Raw genomic sequence first — 23,884 nt, forward strand, 5'->3', positions numbered from 1 at the left:
TAAAAAGATTTTCAGACAAGCAAAAGTTAAGAGAATTCAGTACCACCAAACCAACTTTACAACAAATGTTAAAAGGACTTATTTAATCAAGAAATACAAGAGAAGAAAAAAGATCTACAAAATCAACCCCAAACAATTAAGAAATTGGTAATAGGAACATGTATATCAATAATTACTTTAAATGTAAATGGAGTAAATGCTCCAACTGAAAGACCATTCAGACCAGCTGAATGGATACAAAAACAAGACCCATATATATTCTGTCCACAAGAAACCCACTTCAGACCTCAAGACACATACAGACTGAAGGTGAGAGGATGGAAAAATATACTCCATGCAAAGGGGAAGCAAAAAAAATCTGGAGTAGCACTCCTCATATCAGACAAAATAGACCTTAAAATAAAGAGGATTACAGGAGATAAGGAAGGGCACTACATAATTATCAAGGGATCAATCCAAGAGGAAGACATAACAACTGTAAATACCTAGGCACCCAACATAGAAGCACCTCAATACATAAGACAAACACTAACAGACATAAAAGGAGAAATTGACAGTAACATAATAATAGTAGGAGACTTTAACACCCCACTCAGCCAATGGACAGATCATCAAAACAGAAAATCAGTAAGGAAACACCAATATTAAATGATACATTAGATGAGATGGATCTCATTGATATCTTCAGGACATTTGATCCAAATACAGAAGAATATACCTTCTTCTCAAGTCCACACAGAACATTCTCCAGGATAGACCAAATCTTGGGTCAGAAATCAAACCTCAGTAAATTTAATAAAATTGAAATAAAATCAAGCATCTTCTCTGACCACAATGTTATGAGACTAGATGTAAATTACAAGAAAATAACGTGTAAGAAACACAAACACATGGAGATTAAACAACGCGTTTCTAAATAACCAACAGGTTACTGAAGAACTCAAAAGAGAAATCAAAACATTTCGAGAAACAAATGACAATGAACACATGACAACTGAAAACCTATGGGATGCAGCAAAAGAGTTCTAAGAGGGAAGCTTATAGCAATGCAATCCTACCTCAAGAAAGCAAGAAAAACATCGAATAGCCAACCTAAATTTACAGCTAAAACACCTGGGAAAAGAAGAACAAAATAAAACCCAAAATTAGTAGAAGGAAAGAAATCATAAAAATCTGAGCAGAAATAAATGAAAAATAAATGAAAGAAAAAATAGTAATGATTAAGAAAACTGAAAACTGGTTCTTTGAGAAGATAAAAAAAAAAAAAAAAGTTTAGCCAGACTCATCAAGAAAAAAATAAAAAAAGTGAGAGAGAAGAATCAAATCCACAAAATTAGAAATGAAAAAGGAGAGGTTACAACAGACAATGCAAAAATACAAAGGATTATAAGAGACTATTATGAACAACTATATGGAAATAAAATAGATAACCTGAAAGAAATGGACAGATTCTCAGAAAAGTTCAATCTTCCAAGACTGAACAAGGTAGAAATAGAAATTATGAACAATGCAGTTACCAGCACTGAAACTGAAGCTCTGATAAAAAGTCTCCCAAAAAAACAAAAGCCCACCCTCAACCAGATTGCTTCACAAGAGAATTCTATCAAACATTTAGAAAAAAGCTAATGCCTATCCTTTTAAAACTCTTTCAAAAAATTTCAGAGGAAGGTATACTTCCAAACTCATTCGATGCAGTCACCATCACCCTGATACCAAAACCAAACAACGACAACACAAAAAAATAAAACTACAGGCCAATATCACTGATGACTGCTGCTACTTGTGCTGCTAAGTCGCTTCAGTCATGTCCGACTCTGTGCGACCCTATTAAACGGCAGCCCATGAGGCTCCCGCATCCCTGGGATTCTCCAGGCAAGAACACTGAAGTGGATTGCCATTTCCTTCTCCAATGCATGAAAGTGAAAAGTGAAAGTGAAGTCGTTGAATCTTGTCCGACTCTTAGCAACCCCATAGACTGCGGCCCACCAGGATCCTCCGTCCTTGGGATTTTCCAGGCAAGAGTGCTGGGGTGGGGTGCCATTGCCTTCTCCACTGATCATCATCACTGATGAACATAGGTGCAAAAATCCTCAACAAAATTAAAAAAAAAAAAAATAACAGAATTCAGCAGCACATACAAAAAGCTCAAACACCATTATCAAGTTGGGTTTATTCCAGGGATGCAAAGATTCTTCAATATACGCAAATCAATCAATGGGATACACCATATTAACAAATTTAAAGATAAAAACCATATGATAATCTAAATAGATGCAGACAAAGCCTTTGACAAAATTCAACACCCCCTCTTCAAAAAATGGGCATACAAGGAACCTACCTCAACATAGTAAAGGCCATATATGATAAGCCTTGCAAACATTATTTTTAATGGTGAAAAATTGAAAACATTGCCCCTAAGATCAGGGACAAGACAAGGGTGTCCACTTTCATGGCTAGTATTCAAAATATTTCTAGAAGTCTTATCTACACCAGTCAGAGAGGAAAAATAAATAAAAGGAATCCAGATCAGAAAAGAACAAGTAAAACTCTCACTGTTTGCAGATGACATGATACTGTACCTAGAAAACCCTAAAAATAGCATCAGAAAATTACTACAGCTAATCAGTGAACTTAGCAAAGTTTCAGGATACAAAATCAGTACACAGAAATCACTTGCATTTCTATATGCTAACAAAGAAAAATCAGAAAGAGAACTTAAAGAATCAATCCCATTTATCATTGCAACAGAAAGAATTAAATATCTAGGTATAAACTTACCTAAGGAGAAAAAAGAACTGTGCACAGAAAAGTATAAAACACTAATGAAAGAAATCAAAGGCAGCATAAACAGTTGGAGAGATATTCTATGCTCCTGGGTAGGAAGAATCAATATTGTGAAAATGACTATACTACCAAACACAATCTACAGATTTAATGTGATCCCTATCACATTACCAATGCTGTTTTTCACAAAACTAGAACAAAATATTTCACAATTCATATGGAAACATATGAATTGTGACCCCAAATAGCCAAAGCAGTCTTGAGAAAGAAGAATGGACCTGGAATAATCAACCTTTCTGACTTAAGATTATGCTACAAAGGTACAGTCAAGACAGTATGGTACTGGCACAAAGGCAGATATAGACAAATGAAACACGATAAAAAGCCCAGGAATAAACTCATGCACCTGTGGATACCTTATTTTTGACAAAGGATGCAAGAATATACAATGGGGCAAAGGCCGCCTCCTCAATAAATGGTGCTGGGAAAACTGGACAGCTACATGTAAAAGAATGAAATTAGAACACTTCCTAACACCATACAAGAAGATAAACTGAAAATGGATTAAAGACCTAAATGTAAGACCAGAAACTATAAAACCCTTAGAGGAAAACATAGGCAGAACACTAGATGACATAAATCAATACAAAATCCTCTATGGCCCACCTCATAGAGTAATGTAAATAAAAGCAAAAATAAACATTTGGGACCTGGTTAAACTGAAAAGCTTTTGCAGAGCAAAGGAAACTTTAAGCAAGATGAAAAGATAACCCTCAGAATGGGAGAAAATAATAACAAATGAAACAACTGACAAAGGGTTAATTTCCAAAATATACAAGCAACTCATACAACTCAATCAAAAAGTGCGGAAATGACCTAAAAGGACCTTTCTCCAAAGAAGATATACAGATATCTAACAAACACATGAAAATATGCTCAACATCACTCATTATTGGAAAAATATAAATCAAAACGACAATGAGATATCGCCTCACATTGGTCAGAATGGCCATCATCAAAAAGTCTGCAAACAATAAATATTGGAGTGGGTGTGGAGAAAGGGGACATTCTTGCACTGTTAGTGGAAATATAAATTGATACAGCCACTATGGAAGACGGTATGGAGATCCCTTTAAAAACCAGGAATAAAATCACCATATAACCCAGGAATCCCACTTCTAGGCATATACCCTGAGGAAACCAAAATTGAAAGATACACATGTGTCCCATTGTTCATTACAGCACTATTTGCAATAGATAGAACATGGAAGCAACCTAGATGTCCATCATCAGATGAATGGATAAAGAAGTTGTGGTACATATACACAATGGAATCTTACTCACCCATAAAAATAAATGCATTTGAGTCAGTTCTAATGAGATGGATGAACCTAGAACCTATTACACAGAGTGAAGTAAGTCAAAAAGAGAAAGATAAATACAGTATTCTAACGCATATATACGGAATCTAGAAAAATGATATTGAAGAATTTATTTACAGGCAGCAATGGAGAAACAGACACAAAGACTGGACTTATGGACATGGTAGAGGGGAGGAGAGGGTGATATGTATGGGAAGAGTAACATGGAAACTTACACTATCATATGTAAAATTGCTCTATGTCTCAGGAAACTCATATAGGGGCTCTGTATCAACCTAGATGGGTAGGATGGGGAGGGAGATGGGAGGAAGTTTCAAAAGGGAGGGGATATGTGTATACCTATGGCTGATTCATGTTGAGGTTTGACACAAAACAGCAAAATTCTGTAAAACCATTACCCTTCAATAAAAAATAAATTTAAAAATATGATTGGATATTTAAATCAGATGAAAGAAAAGGTAACAAAAGAATAGGGAAATAATTTTGTAATTCTAATTCTTACTGTCCTGACCCATTGGCAGGCCTTCTGGGCCTGTGACCTGTGCAGTTGTACAGGGCCCATTGCTTAGAAATACCCACTCTTAGTTTCAAGCTTGGCTGATATCATTAAAATCCTGAAAATAATTTGAACAAGAGGCCCTGCATTTTCTTTTTTTTTAATTTATTATTTTTTTATTGATGTATAGTTGGTTTACAATGTTAATGTCAATCTCTGCTGTACAGCAAAGTTACTTAGTTATAGACATATAGACATTCATTTTATATATACTCTTTTCTATTAGGGCTTATCACAGGATGTTGAATATAGTTCCCTATGTGATACAATAACACCTTGTTGTTTATCCATCTTGTATATAATAGTTCATTTTGTATTAACTCATGCAAATTACATAGCCAGCCCTGTCTCCAGGCATGGGAGAAGCCTGTTTGTGTGCTTAGTCAATTCACAAACAATTCTCAAAATTCAGGAACAGTTTCCATTATCCAGAGTGAACTTCCCAATGTCCTTTTATTCTAAGTAACTTGAACATTACTTAATCATTTAATTAATTAATAATCTAAACAAACACAAAGGAAATGCATTTTCATTGCACAGAAATGGAACAGAACACACAGAATGACAAATTGGTAACAAAGTTTGTAAGAAACATCCTTGTACACATTACATTAGAAATGGAAAGTTTGGTAGCTAAGAAGACAGTGAAATATACACTATAGCACATGAGATCAAGGGAGTATTTTCAGTTTTCATTATGGTCTTATGTCTCCAGCAGCTCATATGTTTATAAAAATTTCCAGGAACACTGCATATATATTAACAGTAAATTCTTCAAAAACCTCATGACAAGTTTTAAAAATTTTGATGACAATCCAAGTTCACAGCCTTAATCATTGATAGCATCAAGATCAGAGACAATGTGCGGCACATAGTGTTACATTTCAACCACTCACTTTCTGGTATTCAATTATATTTTTTCTCACAGAGTACTCACTATTTAAATGTTATATAGCTTGATTTCAGAAAGCTTTTATAAAAGTACTAAACTTCACTTCTGCACAAAACCTTGACTGTGGAAAAAAAGTTTGCCTTTGTTTTTACATTAATTAATTCATTTTAATTGGATGGTAATTACTTTATCATATTGTGATGGTTTTTCCCATACATCAATATGAATCACCCATAGGCATTCATGTATCCCCTCCCTCCTGAACCCATTTCCTACCTTGCTGTCTCACATAAATCACAGCAAGATCCTCTAAAACCCACCTACTAAAGTAATGGAAATAAAAACAAAAATAAACAAGTGGGACCTAATTAAATTTGGAAGATTTTGCACAACGAAGGAAACTATAAAGAAGGTGAAGAATGCCCTCGGAATGGGAGAAAATAATAGCAAACAAAACAACTGACAAAGTATTAATCTCCAAAATATGCTTTGTTTTTTATCATAAAAATATAAAAGAAACTTTACTATTAGTCACATACACATGTATTTATTGTATGTGACATATGCTGCATATGACAGAGCAAGACAAAGTTATCTACATGAATGTCTTTCTTCTTTAAAAGACAAAGCTAGAGAAATATGTTCAAGTTATTCAGCAGATCAATGACTGTGTAAGCATAAATTAGAAGGTCAAGAGAGATTTAAACTGATTACAGAAGCAATAGAACCTAGATGGACCGAGAGTGAAAGGAAGATGAACCAGATGGGCTGGGAAAGAAGAGAAGAAACATCTATGTGGTTGGGAATATTTTGTTTTTGATCCATCTTGACAAGGATATTTTACTTGAACATATTTAAATATGTGGAAGTATCCTTGACTTGCTCTTTTAATAATTTCTTTTTTTTTCTTAAAAAAAAAAAAATAACCACAGTGCTATACCTCATACTTGGTTGTTCATTGCTCAGTAACCCAATACTGAGAAACTGGTAAAAAAAAAAAAAAAAAAAAATATATATATATATATATTACTTATATATATATTACACATATATATATTACTTATATATATATATATATAACTTATATATATATATTACTTATATATATATATATATATATTACTTATATATATATATTTTCCCCCTGATCTCTGGCAGGTCAGTGACATGGAGTGAGACCCCAGCCCTGTAGTCAGTGGAGCACACATGAAGGGGAAAGATAAATGGGAAGTTCTGGGGGTGGGGCCTCAGGATATCAGGGGAGAGAGTCCAGGGCTGGGTGGTCATCTTCTAGAGAGGCCAGGGAGAGCTAATAGAGGAAGGAAGGTAGAGATATGCAACCAGAAGGCCCTTTCCTTGGAGAGGTGGCAGAGGGTGTCCTAGGGGCTACAGAAATTGTGGGGGTGGGAAGGGGGGCAGGAGAGGGTGGAGCCTGGGCCAGGCACAACGGGTCAAGGGCAGGTTTGGGAAAGATAGGTTTATTGAGGAAGCTGCCAACCCTGGGGAGAAAGAGGACTCTTATCCCAAAGAACAAATTCCCCACCACCAATTATGGAGTAAGAACTTTTAGAGGGGACTTTCAGTGTGTACAGAAAGTGGGGGAGGCTAAGCGCAGAATGCATGGTCAGCTTCAACAATCATTAGCGTCATCTTGATTGTTTTAAGCACAGCTAATTTTCAATTTCAGAATCAGTTTCTTTCCATTTTCTTTAGGCTAGTGTTGTTGTTGTTGCTTTTAATTGTATAAGATAAAGAAGCTTATGTTATGCCTACGGTCTAGTCATCATGGTAAATTCTTCCACCTGGTGAGAGTTCCAGTATTGGCTAAAAGGTTCAAAGGTCAGACTATTATCTATGGCTTTTGAGCAGAAAGTAAAGGAGTCTTTCTTGACTTTTTTTCCTTTCTTTTTTGCATTTTCTGTTGTCTCTGATTAAATGTATTCTCTACTGAAGTTTTTCTACAGACAGGAGGCACACAGAGGACATAGGGCATGGCAGGTGTTTGTCCTGGGAAGGTTCCATAGTGTTCTGCTCCACTACAAAGCAAGTTGGTTCTTAGTACTGCCCTGTGCCTCTCAGTGCTACAGTCCCAAAGCATTCCTTTTAGAGACTTACTTTTGTGAGGAACAGCTTTAATTTCTTTCTTTCTTTCTTTCTTTTTTTTTTCTCTTATTGAGCATTTCTTTACTCAATTCAATGGACAATAGTTGTAAGAACTGTGTGGCCTTTCTAATGGATTCTCATCTGGTGTAGAGATGCTACTATAAATTTTTGAAACCTAGTACCATGTAGCTCAGAATCTTTACCATGTTTGATAAAATTTCTGATATCTACAAGTTGAGAGAAAACTACATTAAATCTAGAGCAGCAAATCTAAAACTAGTAAACCACTATATCAAAATCTGGGGGAAAAGATTTTCACAAGAGTAAATAAGGTAACAGTCTATTTATTAACCATTTGGGGGAAAACAAAAACAAAAAACTTTGGGTTTTCCAAGAATAATATCCGAGTCCAAGAGCTGTCTTTTCCTCTCATGAAGGATGTCATGTGTAAAATCTTATCTATTCCAAACTATAAAAGTAGCCAATTACTGGAGCTCTGGTCTGCTTGTAACTGTTACAGAAGGTAAAGGAAAACAGCATGCAAGAAACAGGCACATTGCATACACCCACATACCATCAACTCATAGGCTATTTCTAGCTGAATTAATTTTCATGCTACTATTTTTCATAAACTTTTGCATTTTAAGAAAATAGGTTTGAGAACTAGTAAGTAATGAATATGATAAAGTCAAATGATTGTCCAGTCAATTCATGACTAACATATATATTTTAGTAGAATGCTTAAAACAAAACACAAATATTTCTAATGATCTTGTGACTTTTTATACCAATGAAATTTATTTTTCTTGAGTGTAAGGAATTGTCATATGTCTCCCTGGTAGTAAATGAAGATGAGAACTCTTGGATCGTAGTGACTATATTGACCTCAAGGGTGATGGAAGAAGATACAGATACATCTTTGCTGTTGGTAGTTAGCTCCTTTGTCTGTCCTTATAAAAGGCATGAAGAGGGTGAACCTGGGGGTTCTTTGATTTTATGTAAACAATAAAGGTACTAGTATCTGTCTATTCCCAAGAACTCTGTTTAGAATAAAGAGAGGATAAATTTTTTAACATTCAACACTGTTTCCCTACATAAAAATATCTGACTGTATTTTCTTGTCTCTGGTATATTACTGCTGAGCATAGACTGATTCTGGATAGGGAGGACAATTCACCAAAACAACTCAGAAACTTTCCAGACTCATACATTCAAGACATACCTAAAAGTCTGCCTGCCCCAAGATCAGTTTAAAGATTAGGGATTTAGAAATGCTATGGGATCTGAACTATTTAAATGAGCCCATGAGATTAATTTCTTTGGCAACACTGTTATCCTAAGGGAGATCTGAAAGTGAAAATGAAAGTCACTCAGTCCTGTCCAACTCTGTGACCCCATGGACTATACAGTCCATGGGATTCGCCAGGCCCGAATACTGGAGGGTGTAGCCTTTCCCTTCTCCAGGGGATCTTCCCAACACAGGGGTCAAACACAGGCCTCCCACGTTGCAGGTGGTTTCTTTACAAACTGAGCCACAAGGGAAGTCCAAGAATACTGGAGTGTATAGCGTACTCCATCTCCAGTGGATCTTCATGGCCCAGGAATTGAACTGGGGTCTCCTGAATTGCAGGTGGATTCTTTACCAACTGAGCTAAGAGGGAAGATCTGAATCAGAGTGTAAATCAGAGCTGAGGCTTAGATAATTGTTTCATGGCAACTGTATTGTTAATTTATACTTCTAGAGTCATACTTCTTATCCCTCCTCCCCCACATACAGTTTGTGCCCAACCTGAATGGATTTGACCTATTTTATTATATTTTTTCCTTCCCCTACTCTGCTCTGTGTAACAGGAGTGCTAATCCTCTATTTCCCAGGGAACCCTATAATCTTCTTCTGGAGAGTTTGGACAATGGAAGGTCAAAGAGCAAATGATGAAAAAAAAAAATAAAATAAATAAGAATACAGGTTATCCCCCTATACCATCTTCTTTGCTTTGAGGTGGAGCCAGCATCTCTGTCTTCTGTGGTTTCTGCCCTTTCAGGACATGTTCATGTGTTTGTAAGTATAGACAGGTTCTGTCTGTTAACACTGGTCCCTGGTTTGGGTTAAACTTCCCCTTCATTTTTTCCCTCATAATTGGGATCAGAAATTGTTTCCTGGTGTTTGAGTTTCAGCTTCTCTACAATCTATGCAACCAAATTAAAAGACCTGTGGTTAAAATACTTGAAGTGGTTTCTACTATCTTGGTAGTTCTGAATGATTTGAAATGAAGTGATTTATTAGAAGTACAGTCTCATGATTCACTTAACTAGGCTCAGGTTAATATATGTAACATATCTCATCTGAGTCCCTTCTGTCTTAAAGATCTAGATGACATTGTTTCAAAGCTTTACTGCACTTCTAAGAGAAGTCCAGTATTCTCTCTGGGATGTCTTTAAATTTTGGAGGTTCTCTTTGTGCAATGACCTCTAGATCAGAGTTTCATCTCCTACTGAATTATGTAAGCTGATTAACTCTCTCTCTCCACTGAACAGGACATGTCTATGTTTGTACTGCTGCTGCTGCTGCTGCTAAGTCGCTTCAGTTGTGTCCGACTCTGTGCGACCCCATACACGGCAGCCCACCAGGCTCCACTGTCCCTGGGATTCTCCGGGCAAAAACACTGGAGTGGGTTGCCATTTCCTTCTCCAGTGCATGAAAGTGAAAAGTGAAAGTGAAGTCGCTCAGTTGTGCCCGACCCTCAGCGACCCCATAGACTGCAGCCTTCCAGGCTCCTCCATCCATGGGATTTTCCAGGCAAGAGTACTGGAGTGGGGTGTCATTGCCTTATCCGATGTTTGTACTAAATACTGGCAAATGGATCAGCCCTTTCTGTGAACTAAATGCATATTAAAATGTTCAAAATATTCAAAAGCTGATATGAAGAAGCCATCAAACATATTTTACTTTTGAAGGAAGTGCTATCTTCCCCCCCACCTCACTTCCACTTTTCCCCTCTAGTTTCATTATATATACTTTTTCCCAAATTGCCTCAGTGCACGTCTAATTGGTTTCCCTATATTTCCCCAAGCAATATAATTTAGAAAGTAAAAAATAAAACTACTTTTTAATCCACAACTCAATCTTGGTCTCCAATGAGAAAAAAAAGCCATAATAATAATAATCACTTTGTAGTATCTACACACTTCAGTAAGGGGTTTTGCTTACAAAAGAAATGTTCTCTTCCATTTCATATGAATATTTTTTAGATTATATTTTATTTTGTTTTGAATAAATTTATTTATTTTAATTGGAGGCTAATTATTTTACACTATTCAGGTGGTTTTTGCCATACATTGACATGAATCAGCCATGTGTACATGTGTCCCACATCCTAAATCCCCTCCCCACCTCCCCCATCCCATCCCTCGGGGTTGTCCCAGTGCACTGGCTTCGAGTACAGTTTCATGCATTGAACTTGGACTAGTCATCTATTTCACATATGGTAACATACATATTTCAATGCTGTTCTCTCAAATCATCCCACTCTTGCCTTCTCTTTTTACAACTATTTTTCATTTACTTTTTTGAAAACATTCTAGTTTCTTTCCAGTTTAAAACACACATTTTATCAAGTATTTTAATTATGAATATGTTTTGCTTTTGCCTCTTTGGATTCTATGTATATCAAGAAAATAAGTTTTCTGTTTTGCCTAATTCTTTTCAAATAATATGGATGCTAGAGATTTAGTGTAAAACTATATATATATATATATTTTTTTTAATTTCCAGACATTTTAAATTGAATGCATTGCTGCATAATAAGTTATCCCCCAAAAAAGAGGTTTAACTTCAGTTCAGTTGCTCAGCTGTGTCAGACCCTTTGCTACCCGTCCATCACCAACTCCCAGAGTTTACTCAAACTCATGTCCATCGAGTCAGTGATGCCATCCAGCCATCTCATCCTCTGTCGTCCCCTTCTCCTCCTGCCCTCAATCCCTCAAAGCATCAGAGTCTTTTCCAATGAGTCAACTCTTTGCATGAGGTGACCAAAGTATTGGAGTTTCAGCTTTAGCATCAGTCCTTCCAATGAACACCCAGGACTGATCTCCTTTAGAATGGACTGGCTGGATCTCCTTGCAGTCCAAGGGACTGTCAAGATTCTTATCCAACATCACAGTTCAGAAGCATCAATTCTTCGGCACTCAGCTTTCTTCACCCAATATGCTACTGGAGATCAGTGGAGAAATAACTCCAGAAAGAATGAAGAGATGGAGCCAAAGCAAAAACAATACCCAGTTGTGGATGTGACTGGTGATAGAAGCAGGGCCTGATGCTGTAAAGAGCAATATTGCATAGGAACCGGGAATGTTAGGTCCATGATTCAAAGCAAATTGGAAGTGGTCAAACAGGAGATGGCAAGAGTGAACGTCGACATTCTAGGAATCAGCAAACTAAGATGGACCGAAATGGGTGAATTTAACTCAGATGATCATTATATCTACTACTGTGGGCAGGAATCCCTTAGAAGAAATGGAGTAGCCATGATGGTCAACAAGAGAGTCCAAAATGCAGTACTTGGATGCAATCTCAAAAATGACAGAATGATCTCTGTTCATTTCCAAGGCAAACCATTCAATATCACAGTGATCCAAGCCTATGCCCCAACAAGAAACACTGAAGAAGCTGAAGTTGAAAGGTTCTATGAAGACCTACAAGACCTTTTACAACTAACACCCAAAAAAGATGTCCTTTTCATTATAGGGGACTGGGATGCAAAAGTAGGAAGTCAAGAAACACCTGGGGTAACAGGAAAATTTGGCCTTGGAATATGGAATTAAGCAGGGCAAAGGCTAATTGAGTTTTGCCAAGAGAATGCACTGGTCATAGCAAACACCCTCTTCCAACAACTCAAGAGAAGACTCTACACATAGACATCACCAGGTGGTCAACACCAAAATCAGATTGATTATATTCTTTGCAGCCAAAGATGGATAAGCTCTATACAGTTAGCAAAAACAAGACTGTGGAGCTGACTTGGCTCAGATCATGAACTCCTTATTGCAAAATTCAGACTTAAATTGAAGTAAGTAGGGAAAACCACTAGACCATTCAGGTATGACCTAAATCAAATCCCTTATGATTATACAGTGGAAATGAGAAATAAAGTTAAGGGACTAGATCTGATAGATAGAGTGCCTGGTGAACTATGGACAGAGGTTTGTGACATTGTACAGGAGACATTGGTTTACACAACAATATTTATTATTTTATATCCTCTGTAGGTCAGGAATCCAGGTCCAGCTTACCTGAATCTCCTGTCTAAGGGTCTTTTATAAGATTACAATGATCTAAAGGCTCAATTGGCATCTGCAGCAAGTGTACACACATGGTAATCAGCAGAATTCAGATCCTTGTTGGCTTTGGATTAAAGCATGAAGTCTTCCTGTTAATGGCCAGAGGCTGCTATCAATCAAGTCCTTTAAAACTGGGTTTCTACAGAGGGCAGTTCTCAACTCCCTAGTTTTTTTCTAGTGTGAGCAAGTGAGAAGAGCCAGAGACAGTACCAACAAGATGGAAGTCACTGTCATCCATATCTAAGTCTAATAAGTGACATGTCATCAGTTTTTCTGTACCCTGTGCATCAGAGATCCAGCCCCATCTAGCCCTGTTTCAGAGGAGAATGAAGAGTGAGTGCCAGGGAGCTGGTATTATCAGGAGCCATTCCAGAGACTGCCTGCACAACTGTCCTACCACAGTACCTGTATGAAGGAAAAGGAAATTATAAAATAGCATGATGACACTGTATCAGAATGAAATATAGGAAATCAAGATGTCAGAGAGGTACGGCGCTTCCTGCTTATCCACAGAAATGGAGAGTAAGTCTTCAGGGAATGATATACATTGGATATACTTTTGTACTTCCCATTATCTCACAGGTCAACACATTTTTTAAGTAATATTTTTTATATGAACAGGGAATGTCTAGGTGAAGATAAAATATTTTGTTCTTTTAGATTTCTTATTAAAGTAAAAATGGTGTTTCATGGTCTCAATTCACTCTTCATATGATATGGACAACAGACCTCAGAGAAGTCAGTGTGGTTAGAGAGACCAGTTACAAGATGCAGCTGAATGCCCAACTGAATGGTAATAGGCCTGGATTTCAGCCACTTTTACAATTAAGGAGAAGGGTAAAAAAACACTAGTTAAAAACACTCTACTAATCCTCTTCAGTTTATTATACCAATCATTAAATCTGATCAAGAAGTACATTTGGGACTGGAGGGGGAAACAATGAGTTGTATTTTTGAAAGTTTAAATTTGAAGTACCTATAAGACATACAGATAGAAAAAAATAAAATTAAACACAGGCTTGAAATCAGGAAATGTGATATAGAAAAATAATGGAACTTAGCTATATATATATATATATATATATATATATATATATATGTATATACACACACACACACATACACACACACACACACACACACACAAACAGAAAAACTATTTCATAAATATAGCCTCCAAAGAAAATTAAGTTAACATTTTTATAAAAATAATGCAATCTTTCTTACAAGCCTGCATTTTCTGGCAGTAGCATTAACAAAGCAAACATATTTTTTCCCATTCTACAATTTTTTTTTTTTTTTCCAGATGAAATAATTTGAACAAGTCCTTTAGGTAAAAGCATACAAGACCTTTTCCTGGAAACGATTGGCTGCTTCAATTTTTATCCTGTCTGGATTGGCTCTCTCCAATGCAATTCATAATTGCTAGTTCTAAAATATTGCTGAATTCTCACTAGGCTTTTGCCATTATAAATTTTAATAGTAATATAGACATATTTTATTTCATATAAAAGAATGTTCATATTTAAATTTGTTGGGAATTCTATTGTACTGTTGTCAAAGAATCCTTATTTTCACAACATCACTGAATTGAATCCCATTTCCTTGAGCTTCAGCTCTCTGAAGCAAACTCAATGATAAAATGGTCCCCCCTAAGGAGTTAATGACTGATCATGAAGTCAGTGACACTTCCATTTAGGTATTATATTCACATTTTGAAAGGACTATTTTAGAGACATTGTTGTTATTCAGATGTTAAATTCTGTTCGACTCTTGGTGACCCAATGGACTTCAGCACACCTTGCTTCTCTGTCCTTCATCGTCTCCCAATATTTGCTCCAACTTATTTCAATTGAGTTGGTGATGCTATCTAACCACCTCATCCTCTGTCGCCCACTTCTCTTCCTGCGCTCAATGTTTCCCAGTATTAGGGTCTTTTCCAATGAATCTACTTCGTATCAGGTGGCCAAAGTTTTGGAGCTTCTGTATCAGTCATTGCAATGAATATACAGGGTTGATTTCCTTTAGGATTGACTGGTTTGATCTCCTTGCAGTCCAAAGGATTCCCAAGAATCTTCTCCAGAACCACCATTTGAAAGCATCAATTCTTCAGCCCTCAGTCCTCTTTATGGTCCAACTCTCACATTTGGACATGACTATCGGAAAAAACATAGCTTTTATTATTATTTTATTTATTTTTAATATAAATTTATTTATTTTAATTGTAGGCTAATTACTTTACAATATTGTATTGGTTTCGGCATACATCAACATGAATCTGCCACAGGTGTACACGTGTTCCCCATCCTGAACCCCTCTTCCACATCTCTCCCCGTACCATCCCTCTGGGTCATCCAGTTCATCAGCCCCAAGCATCCTGTATCATGCATCAAACCTGGACTGGCGATTCATTTCATATATGATATACATGTTTCAATGCCATTCTCCCAAATCACCGCACCCTCTCCCTCTCCCACAGAGTCCAAAAGACTGTTCTATATATCAGTGTTTCTTTTGCTGTCTCACATGAAGGGTTATTGTTACCATCTTTCTAATTTCCATATACATGCATTCAGTTCAGTTCAGTTCAGTCGCTCAGTCGTGTTCGACTCTTTGTGACCCCATGAATCAAAGCACGCCAGGCCTCCCTATCCATCACCAACTCCCGGAGTTCACCCAAACTCATGTCCATCAAGTCAGTGATGCCATCCAGCTATCTCATCCTCTGTCATCCCCTTCTCCTCCTGCCCCTAACACCCCCAGCATCAGAGTTCTTTTCAATGAGTCAGCTCTTCACATGAGGTGGCCAAAGTACTGGAGTTTCAGCTTTAGCATCACTCCTTTCAAAGAAATCCCAGGGCTGATCTCTTTCAGAATGGACTGGTTGGATCTCCTTGCAGTCCAAGGGATTCTCAAGAGTCTTCTCCAACACCACAGTTCAAAAGCATCAATGCTTCGGTGTTCAGCTTTCTTCACAGTCCAACTCTCCCGTCCATACATGACCACTGGAGAAACCATAGCCTTGACTAAATGGACCTTTGTTGGCAAAGTTATGTCTCTGCTTTTCAATATGCTATCTAGGTTGATCATAACTTTTTTTCCAAGGAGTAGGCATCTTTTAATTTTATGGCTGAAGTCACCATCTGCAGTGATTTTGGATCCCCAAAAAATAAAATCTGACACTGTTTCCCCGTCTATTTCCCATCAAGTGATGGGACCAGATGCCACGATTTTCGTTTTCTGAATGTTAATATACTGTAATGGTGTTTTTCTTTCTGGCTTACTTCCCTCTGTATAATAGGCTCCAGTTTCATTCACCTAATTAGAACTGATTCAAATGCATTCTTTTTAATGACTGAGTAATATTCCATTGTGTATATGTACCACAGCTTTCTTGTCCATTCATCTGCTGATGGACATCTAGGTTTCTTCCATGTCCTGGCTATTATAAACAGTGCTGCAATGAACATCGGGGTATACATGTCTCTTTCAATTCTGGTTTCCTCAGTGTGTATGCCCAGTAATGGGATTGCTGGGTCATAAGGCAGTTCTATTTCCAGTTTATTAAGGAATCTCCACACTGTTCTCCATAGTGGCTGTACTAGTTTGCATTCCCACCAGCAGTGTAAGAGGGTTTCCTTTTCTCCACACCCTATCCAGCATTTATTGCTTGTAGACTTTTAGATCACAGCCATTCTGACTGGCGTGAAATGTTACCTCATAGTGGTTTTGATTTGCATTTCTCTGATAATGAGTGATGTTGAGCATCTTTTCATGTGTTTGTTAGTCATCTGTGTCTTCTTTTGAGAAATGTCTGTTTAGTTCTTTGGTCCATTTTTTGATTGGGTCGTTTATTTTTCTGGAATTGAGCTGAAGGAGTTGCTTGTATATTTTTGAGATTAGTTATTTGTCCGTTGCTTCACTTGCTATTATTTTCTCCCATTCTTAAGGCTGTCTTTTCACCTTGCCTATAGTTTACTTTTTTGTGCAGAAGCTTTTAATTCTAATTAGGTCCCATTTGTTTATTTTTCCTTTTATTTCCAATATTCTGGGAGGTGGGTCATAGAGGATGCTGCTGTGACTTATGTCGGAGAGTGTTTTGCCTATATTCTCCTCTAGGTGTCTTATAGTTTCTGGTCTTACGTTTAGATCTTTAATCCATTTTGAGTTTATTTTTGTGTATGGTGTTAGAAAGTGTTCTGCTGCTGCTGCTGCTGCTGCTAAGTTGCTTCAGTCATGTCCAACTCTGTGTGACCCCATAGATGGCAGCCCACCAGGCTCGCCCATCCCTGGGATTCTCCAGGCAAGAACACTGGAATGGGTTGCCATTTCCTTCTCCAATGCATGAAAGTGAAAAAATAAAGTGAAGTTGCTCAGTCTTGTCTGACTCCTAGCGACCAATGGACTGCAGCTCACCAGGTCCCTCCATCCATGGGATTTTCCAGGCAAGCATACTGGGTGGGTTGCAATTGCTTTCTCTGAGAAAGTGTTCTAGTTTCATTATTTTACAAGTGGTTGACCAGTTTTCCCAGCACCACTTGTTAAAAGATTGTATTTTCTCCATTGTATATTCTTGCCCCTTTGTCAAAGATAATGTGTCCAGAGGTACATGAATTTACCTCTGGGCTTTCCATTTTGTTCCATGTATCTATATTTCTGTATTTGTGCCAGTACCATACTGTCTTGATGACTGTGGCTTTGTAGTAGAGCCTGATGTCAGGCAGGTTGCTTCCTCCAGTTCCATTCTTCTTTCTCAAGATTGCTTTGACTAGACAGACCTTTGATGGCAGTTATGTTTCTGCTTTTTAATTTGCTGTCTAGGTTTGTCATAGCTTTTCTCTCAAGGAGCAACCATCTTTTCATTTCATGGTTGGAGTCACTGTCCATGGTGATTTTTCAGCCCAAGAAAATAAAATGTGCCACTGTTTCCACTTTACCTTCCTTTATTTGCCATGAAGTGATAGGGCCAGATGCCATGATATTAGTTTTTTGAATGCTGAGTTTTAAGCCAACTTTCCACTCTCTTCTTTCACCCTCTTCAAGAAGCCCTTTGATTACTCTTTGCTGTCTGCTATTATGGTAGAATTATCTTCATATCTGGAGAAGGAAATGGCACCCCACTCCAGTACTCTTGCCTGGAAAATCCCATGGATGGAGGAGCCTAGTAGGCTGCAGTCCATGGGGTCGCTAAGAGTCAGACACGACTGAGCGACTTCACTTTCACTTTTCACTTTCCTGCATTGGAGAAGAAAATGGCAACCCACTCCAGTGTTCTTGCCTGGAGAATCCCAGGGATGGGGGAGCCTGGTGGGCTGCCGTCTATGGGGTCGCACAGAGTCGGACACGACTGAAGTGACTTAGCAGCAGCATCTTCATATCTGAGGTCATTAATATTTCTTGTGGAAATCTTGATTCTAGCTTTTGATTTATTTAACCCTGTATTTCACATGATGTACTCTGCACATGAGTGCATGTGCACTCATATATGTAGCCTTGATGTATTCCTTTCCCAACTTTGAAGCAGTCTGCTGTTCAGTGTTTGGTTCTAACTGTTGCTCCTTGACCTGAAAACAAGTTTCTCAGGAGGCCATTAAAAGGTCTGGTATTCCCATCTCTTTAAGATTTTCCCACACTTTGTTGCGACCCACAAATTCACAGGATCTATGGTTGTCAATGAAGCAGGTGTTTTTCTGGTTTCTCTAAGCCATAACACTGGAGTGGGTAGCCATTCCCTTCTCCAGGAGATCTTCTCAACCCAGGGATTGATCCCAGCTCTCCTGTACTGCAGGAGAATTATTTACCAGCTGAGGTACAAGAGAAACCCTAGATTACTAGAGTGGATAGCCTATCCCTTCCCCAGCAGATCTTCCTGACCCAGGAATCGAATTAGGGTCTCCTGCATTGCAGGTAGCTTCTTTACCAACTGAGCTATCAGGGAAGCCCAAGTAAGAATGAAAGACAAATGTAAAAGATTGCAGACTATTCTTAGCATGTCTTATGGAGCTGTCTTCCCTCTATGCCTAGATATAACTGGACTGTTAGCAAACTTTGTTTCCCCATAATAAAACATTCTCCTCAAAAACCTGTAAAAGTGGACTTTAACAACAATTTCAGATGCACGAGCAAATGGACAAGAATTTTTCATTCATATTTGCTTGTCAAACATGAGAGAAAAGCCACACAGACTATTGTGTAACCATCCTGCACTATTTCTAACCCACTGAAGACCTGCCAATACATTTCAGTAAAAGGATCAAAGTGTAATAAAATAAATATTTTGCTTCTCTGCTAATAACCAAGCCTAATGTGTTAAATAACTTTGGTCTCTTTAAACCTAGTAATGTGCATATGTCAGTTCAGATCCACCAGTTTATACCTCCCCATCTTATTCCCTAGTAACTATTTAAAAAACATAACAGTGTAAATCAACTTTACTCCAATTTTTTTTTTTTAATTAAAGACACAAATAAACCTAGATTTCAGTTTGTGAGGTTGAGCATCTATTGTGAAGCATATAAGCATATAACCTTGTACCATTCAAGTATCAGAGACAGCATCTGTGCTGAATGAGAGAGCTATATTTGGGCTTCATATACATAAATATATTCAGCTTATGGGTGTATAATAAAGGATTATGCTTTCTGTGTATAATATTATGATATATATATATATATATATATATATATATATATACACACACACACACAAACACATTCAGTAAATATTCCCTCTCTATTGTATCTGCCTTCCTTCAGATTAATTTATTTAGCCATATAAACATTTACATAAAACACAGAAAACATAAACAAGCTGATTCCTTGCAAATGGATCCATTTCCATACATAATGCAATTTGTAAATAGTTCTTTAGTTTATACCATGGACTGAAGAGCGCCAAGCTTCCCTGTCCAGCACGAACTCCCAGAACATACTCAAACTCATGTCCATCGAGTCAGTGATGCCATCCAACCATCTCATCCCCTTCTTCTTCTGCCCTCAATCTTTCCATCATCAGGGTCTTTTCCAATGAGTCAGTTATTTGCATCAGGTGGCCGAAGTATTGGGTTTTCACTTCAGCATCAGTCCTTCCAATGAATATTCAAGACTACTTTCCTTTAGGATTGACTGGTTTGATATCCTTGAAGTCCAAGAGACTCCCAAAAGTCTTCTCCAACACCACAGTTCAAAAGCATCAATTCTTCTGTGCTCAACGTTCTCTACAGTCCAACTCTCACGTTTACGCATGACTACTGGAAAAAACATAGCTTTGGTTAGATGGACCTTCGTTGGCAAAGTTATGTCTCTGCTTTTTAATATGCTGTCTAGGTTGGTCATAGTTTTTCTTCCAAGGGGCAAGAGTGTTTTAATTTCATGGCTAGAGTCACAATCTTCAGTGATTTTGGAGCCCCCCAAAATAAAGTCTCTCACTGTTTCCAAAGTTTGTCCATCCATTTCCCATGAAGTGATGGGACCAGATGCCATGATCTTAGTTTTCTGAATGTTGAGTTTTAAGCCAACTTTTTCACTCTCCTCTTTTACTTTCAAGAGGTTGTTTAGTTTTTCTTTGTTTTCTGTCATACGGGTGGTGTCATCTGCATATCTGAGGTTATTGGTATTTCTCCTGATAATCTTGATTCCAGCTTGTTCTTCATCCAGTCCAGCATTCCAGGTGATGTACTCTGCACATAAGTTAAATAAACAGGGTGACAACACACAGCCTTGACATACTCCTTTCCATTTGGAACCAATCTGGTGTTTCATGTCCAGTTCTAACTGTTGCTTCTTGAACTGCACACAGATTGTTCAGGAGACATGTCAGGTGGTCTAGTATTCCTATCACTTTAAGAATTTTCCACTCTTTGTTATGATCCACACAATCAAAGGCTTTTGTATATTCAATAAAGCAGAAGTAGACGTATTTTTGGAACTCACTTGCTTTTTTGATGATCCAACCATTGTTGGGAACTTGATCTCTGTTTTCTCTGCATTTTCTAAATCCAGCTTGACCATCTGGAAGTTCACAGTTCATGTACTGTTGAAGTCTGTCTTGGATAATTTTGAGCACTACTTTGCTAGTGTGTGAGATGAGTGCAATTTATGTTCTTTGGCATTGCCTTTCTTTGGGATTTGAATGAAAACTGAACTGTTCCAGGCCTGTGGGCATTACTAAGTTTTCCACATTTTCTAGCATATTGAGTGCCGCATTTCTTTTAGGATTTGAAATAGCTCAACTGAAATTCCATCACCTCCACTAACCTTGTTCATAGTGATGCTTCCTAAGGCCCACTTGATTTCACCTTCCAGGATGTCTGGTTCTAGGTGAGTGATCACACCATTATGATGATCTGGGTCATGAAGATCTCTTTTGTATAGTCCTTCTGTGTATTCTTGCCACCTCTTAATATCTTCTGCTTCTGTTAGGTTCATACCATTTCTGTCCTTTATTGTGTCCATCTTTGCATGAAATGTTCCCTTGTTATCTTTAGCTTTCTTCAAATGATCTCTAGTCTTTCCCATTCTATTATTTTCCTCTATTTATTTGCACTGATCAAGGAGGAAGGCTTTCTTATCTCTCCTTGATCTTCTTCGGAACTCTGCATTCAAATGGGTATATCTTTCGTTTTCTCTTTTGCCTTTATCTTCTCTTATTTTTTCAGCTGTTAGTAAGGCCTCCTCAGACAACCATTTTGCCTTTTGCGTTTCTTTTTCCTGGGGATGGTCTTGATCACTGCTTCCTGTACAATGTCACAAAGCTCCATCCGTAGTTCTTCAGGCACTTTGTCTATTATATCTAATCCCTTGAGTCTAGTTGTCGCTTCCATTGCATAATCGTGAGGGGTTTGATTTAGGTCATGTCTGAATGGTCTAGTGGTTTCCTCTACTTTCTTCAATATAAGTGTGAATTTGGTAATAAGGAGTTCATGATCTGAGCCACAGTCAGCTCCTGGTCTTGTTTTTGCTGACTGTGTAGAGCTTCTCCATCTTTGGCTGCAAAGAATATAATCAATATGATTTCAGTATTCATCTCGTGATGTCCATGTGTAGAGTCTTCTCTTGTGTTGTTGGAAGAGGGTGTTTACTATAACTAGTCTGTTCTCTTGTCAAACTCTGTTAGCCTTTGGCCTGCTTTGTTTTGTACTCCAAGGACAAATTTGCCTGATACTCCAGGTATCTCTTGACTTCTTACTTTTGCTTTCCAGTCCCCTATAATGAAAAGGACATCTTTTTTGAATGTTAGTTCTAGAAGGTCTTGTAGGTCTTCATAGAACCATTCAACTTCAACTTCTTCAGCATTACTGGTTGGGGCATAGACTTGGATTACTGTGATATTGAATGGTTTGCCTTGGAAACAAACAGAAATCATTCTGTCATTCTTTAGTTTGCATCCAAGTACTGCTTTTCAGACTGTTTTGTTGACTGTGATGGCTACTCCATTTCTTCTAAGGGATTCTTGCCCACAGTAGTAGATATAATGGCCATATGAGTTAAATTTACCCATTCGAGTCCATTTTAGTTCACTGATCCCTAAAATGTCGATGTTCACTCTTGCCCTCTCCTGTTTGACCACTTCCAATTTGCCTTGTTTCATGGACTTAATATTCCAGTTTCCTATGCAATATTTCTCTTTACAGCATCGGACTTTGCTTCCATCACCAGTCACATCCACAACGGGGTGTTGTTTTTGCTTTTGCTCTGTCTCTTCATTCCTTCTGGAGTTATTTCTCCACTGATCTCCCATTAGGCACCTACAAACCCGAGGAGTTCATTTTTCAGTGCCCCATATTTTTGCCTTTTCATGCTACATGGGGTTATCAAGGCAAGAGTACTGAAGTGCCTTGTCATTCCCTTCTCCAGTGAGCCACGTTTTGTCCAAATTTTCCACCATGATCGAACCATCTTGAATGGCCCTATATGGCATGGCTCATAGCTTTATTGAGTTAGACAAGTCTTTGGTCCATGTGATCAGTTTGTTTAGTTTTTTTTTGTGTGTGACTGTAGTTTTTATTTTGCTTTCACTCTGATGGATAGCATAAGAGGCTTATGGAAGTTTCCTGATGGCAGATACTGACTGAGGGAGAAACTGAGTCTTGTTCTGATGGGCAGGTCCATGCTTAGTAAATCTTTAATCCAATTTTCTGTTGATGAGTGGGGCTTTGTTCTCTCCCTGTTGTTTGACCTGAGGCCAAACTATGGTGGAGGTAGATAATGGTGACCTCTTTCAAAAGTTCCCTTGAATACAATGCCAGACTCAGTGCCCCCAACCCTGTAGCAGAGTACCATTGACCCATGCATCCTGGACACTTGTGGGCAAATCTGGTTCAGTTTCTTGTGGGGTCACTCATTGCTCCTTTCTCCTGGGTCTTGGTGCACACAAGGTTCTGTTTGTGCCCTCCCAGAGTCTGTTTTCCCAGTCCTGTGTAAGCTCTGGTGGTTCTATGGTGGGGTTAATGGTGACCTCCTCCTTATGCCACACCCGGGTCTGCTGCACCCAGAGCCTCTGCCCCTGCAGCAGGCCACTGCTGACCCATATCATATATATAACATATACCATATATATAACTGGTATTTTATGTATGTGTTCTTCAATTTAACATTACTTTTGTGTGTGTGTGTATGTATGTGTGTGTTTAACAGTATTTAATTACTTACCAAGATCTTTCCATGTGGCTCAGCAGTAAAGAAACTGCCTGGCAATGCAGGAAAAGTGGCTTTGATCCCTGCGTCAGGAAAATCCCTTAAAGAAGGAAATGACAACTCACTCCAGCATTCGTGCCTGAGATATCCCATGGACAGATGGACCTGGTAGGCTGTAATCCATGGGGTAAAAAGA

This window comes from Bubalus bubalis, chromosome 10 (assembly GCF_019923935.1).
Source record: "Bubalus bubalis isolate 160015118507 breed Murrah chromosome 10, NDDB_SH_1, whole genome shotgun sequence".
In the NCBI taxonomy this organism is placed as follows: Eukaryota; Metazoa; Chordata; class Mammalia; order Artiodactyla; family Bovidae; genus Bubalus; species Bubalus bubalis.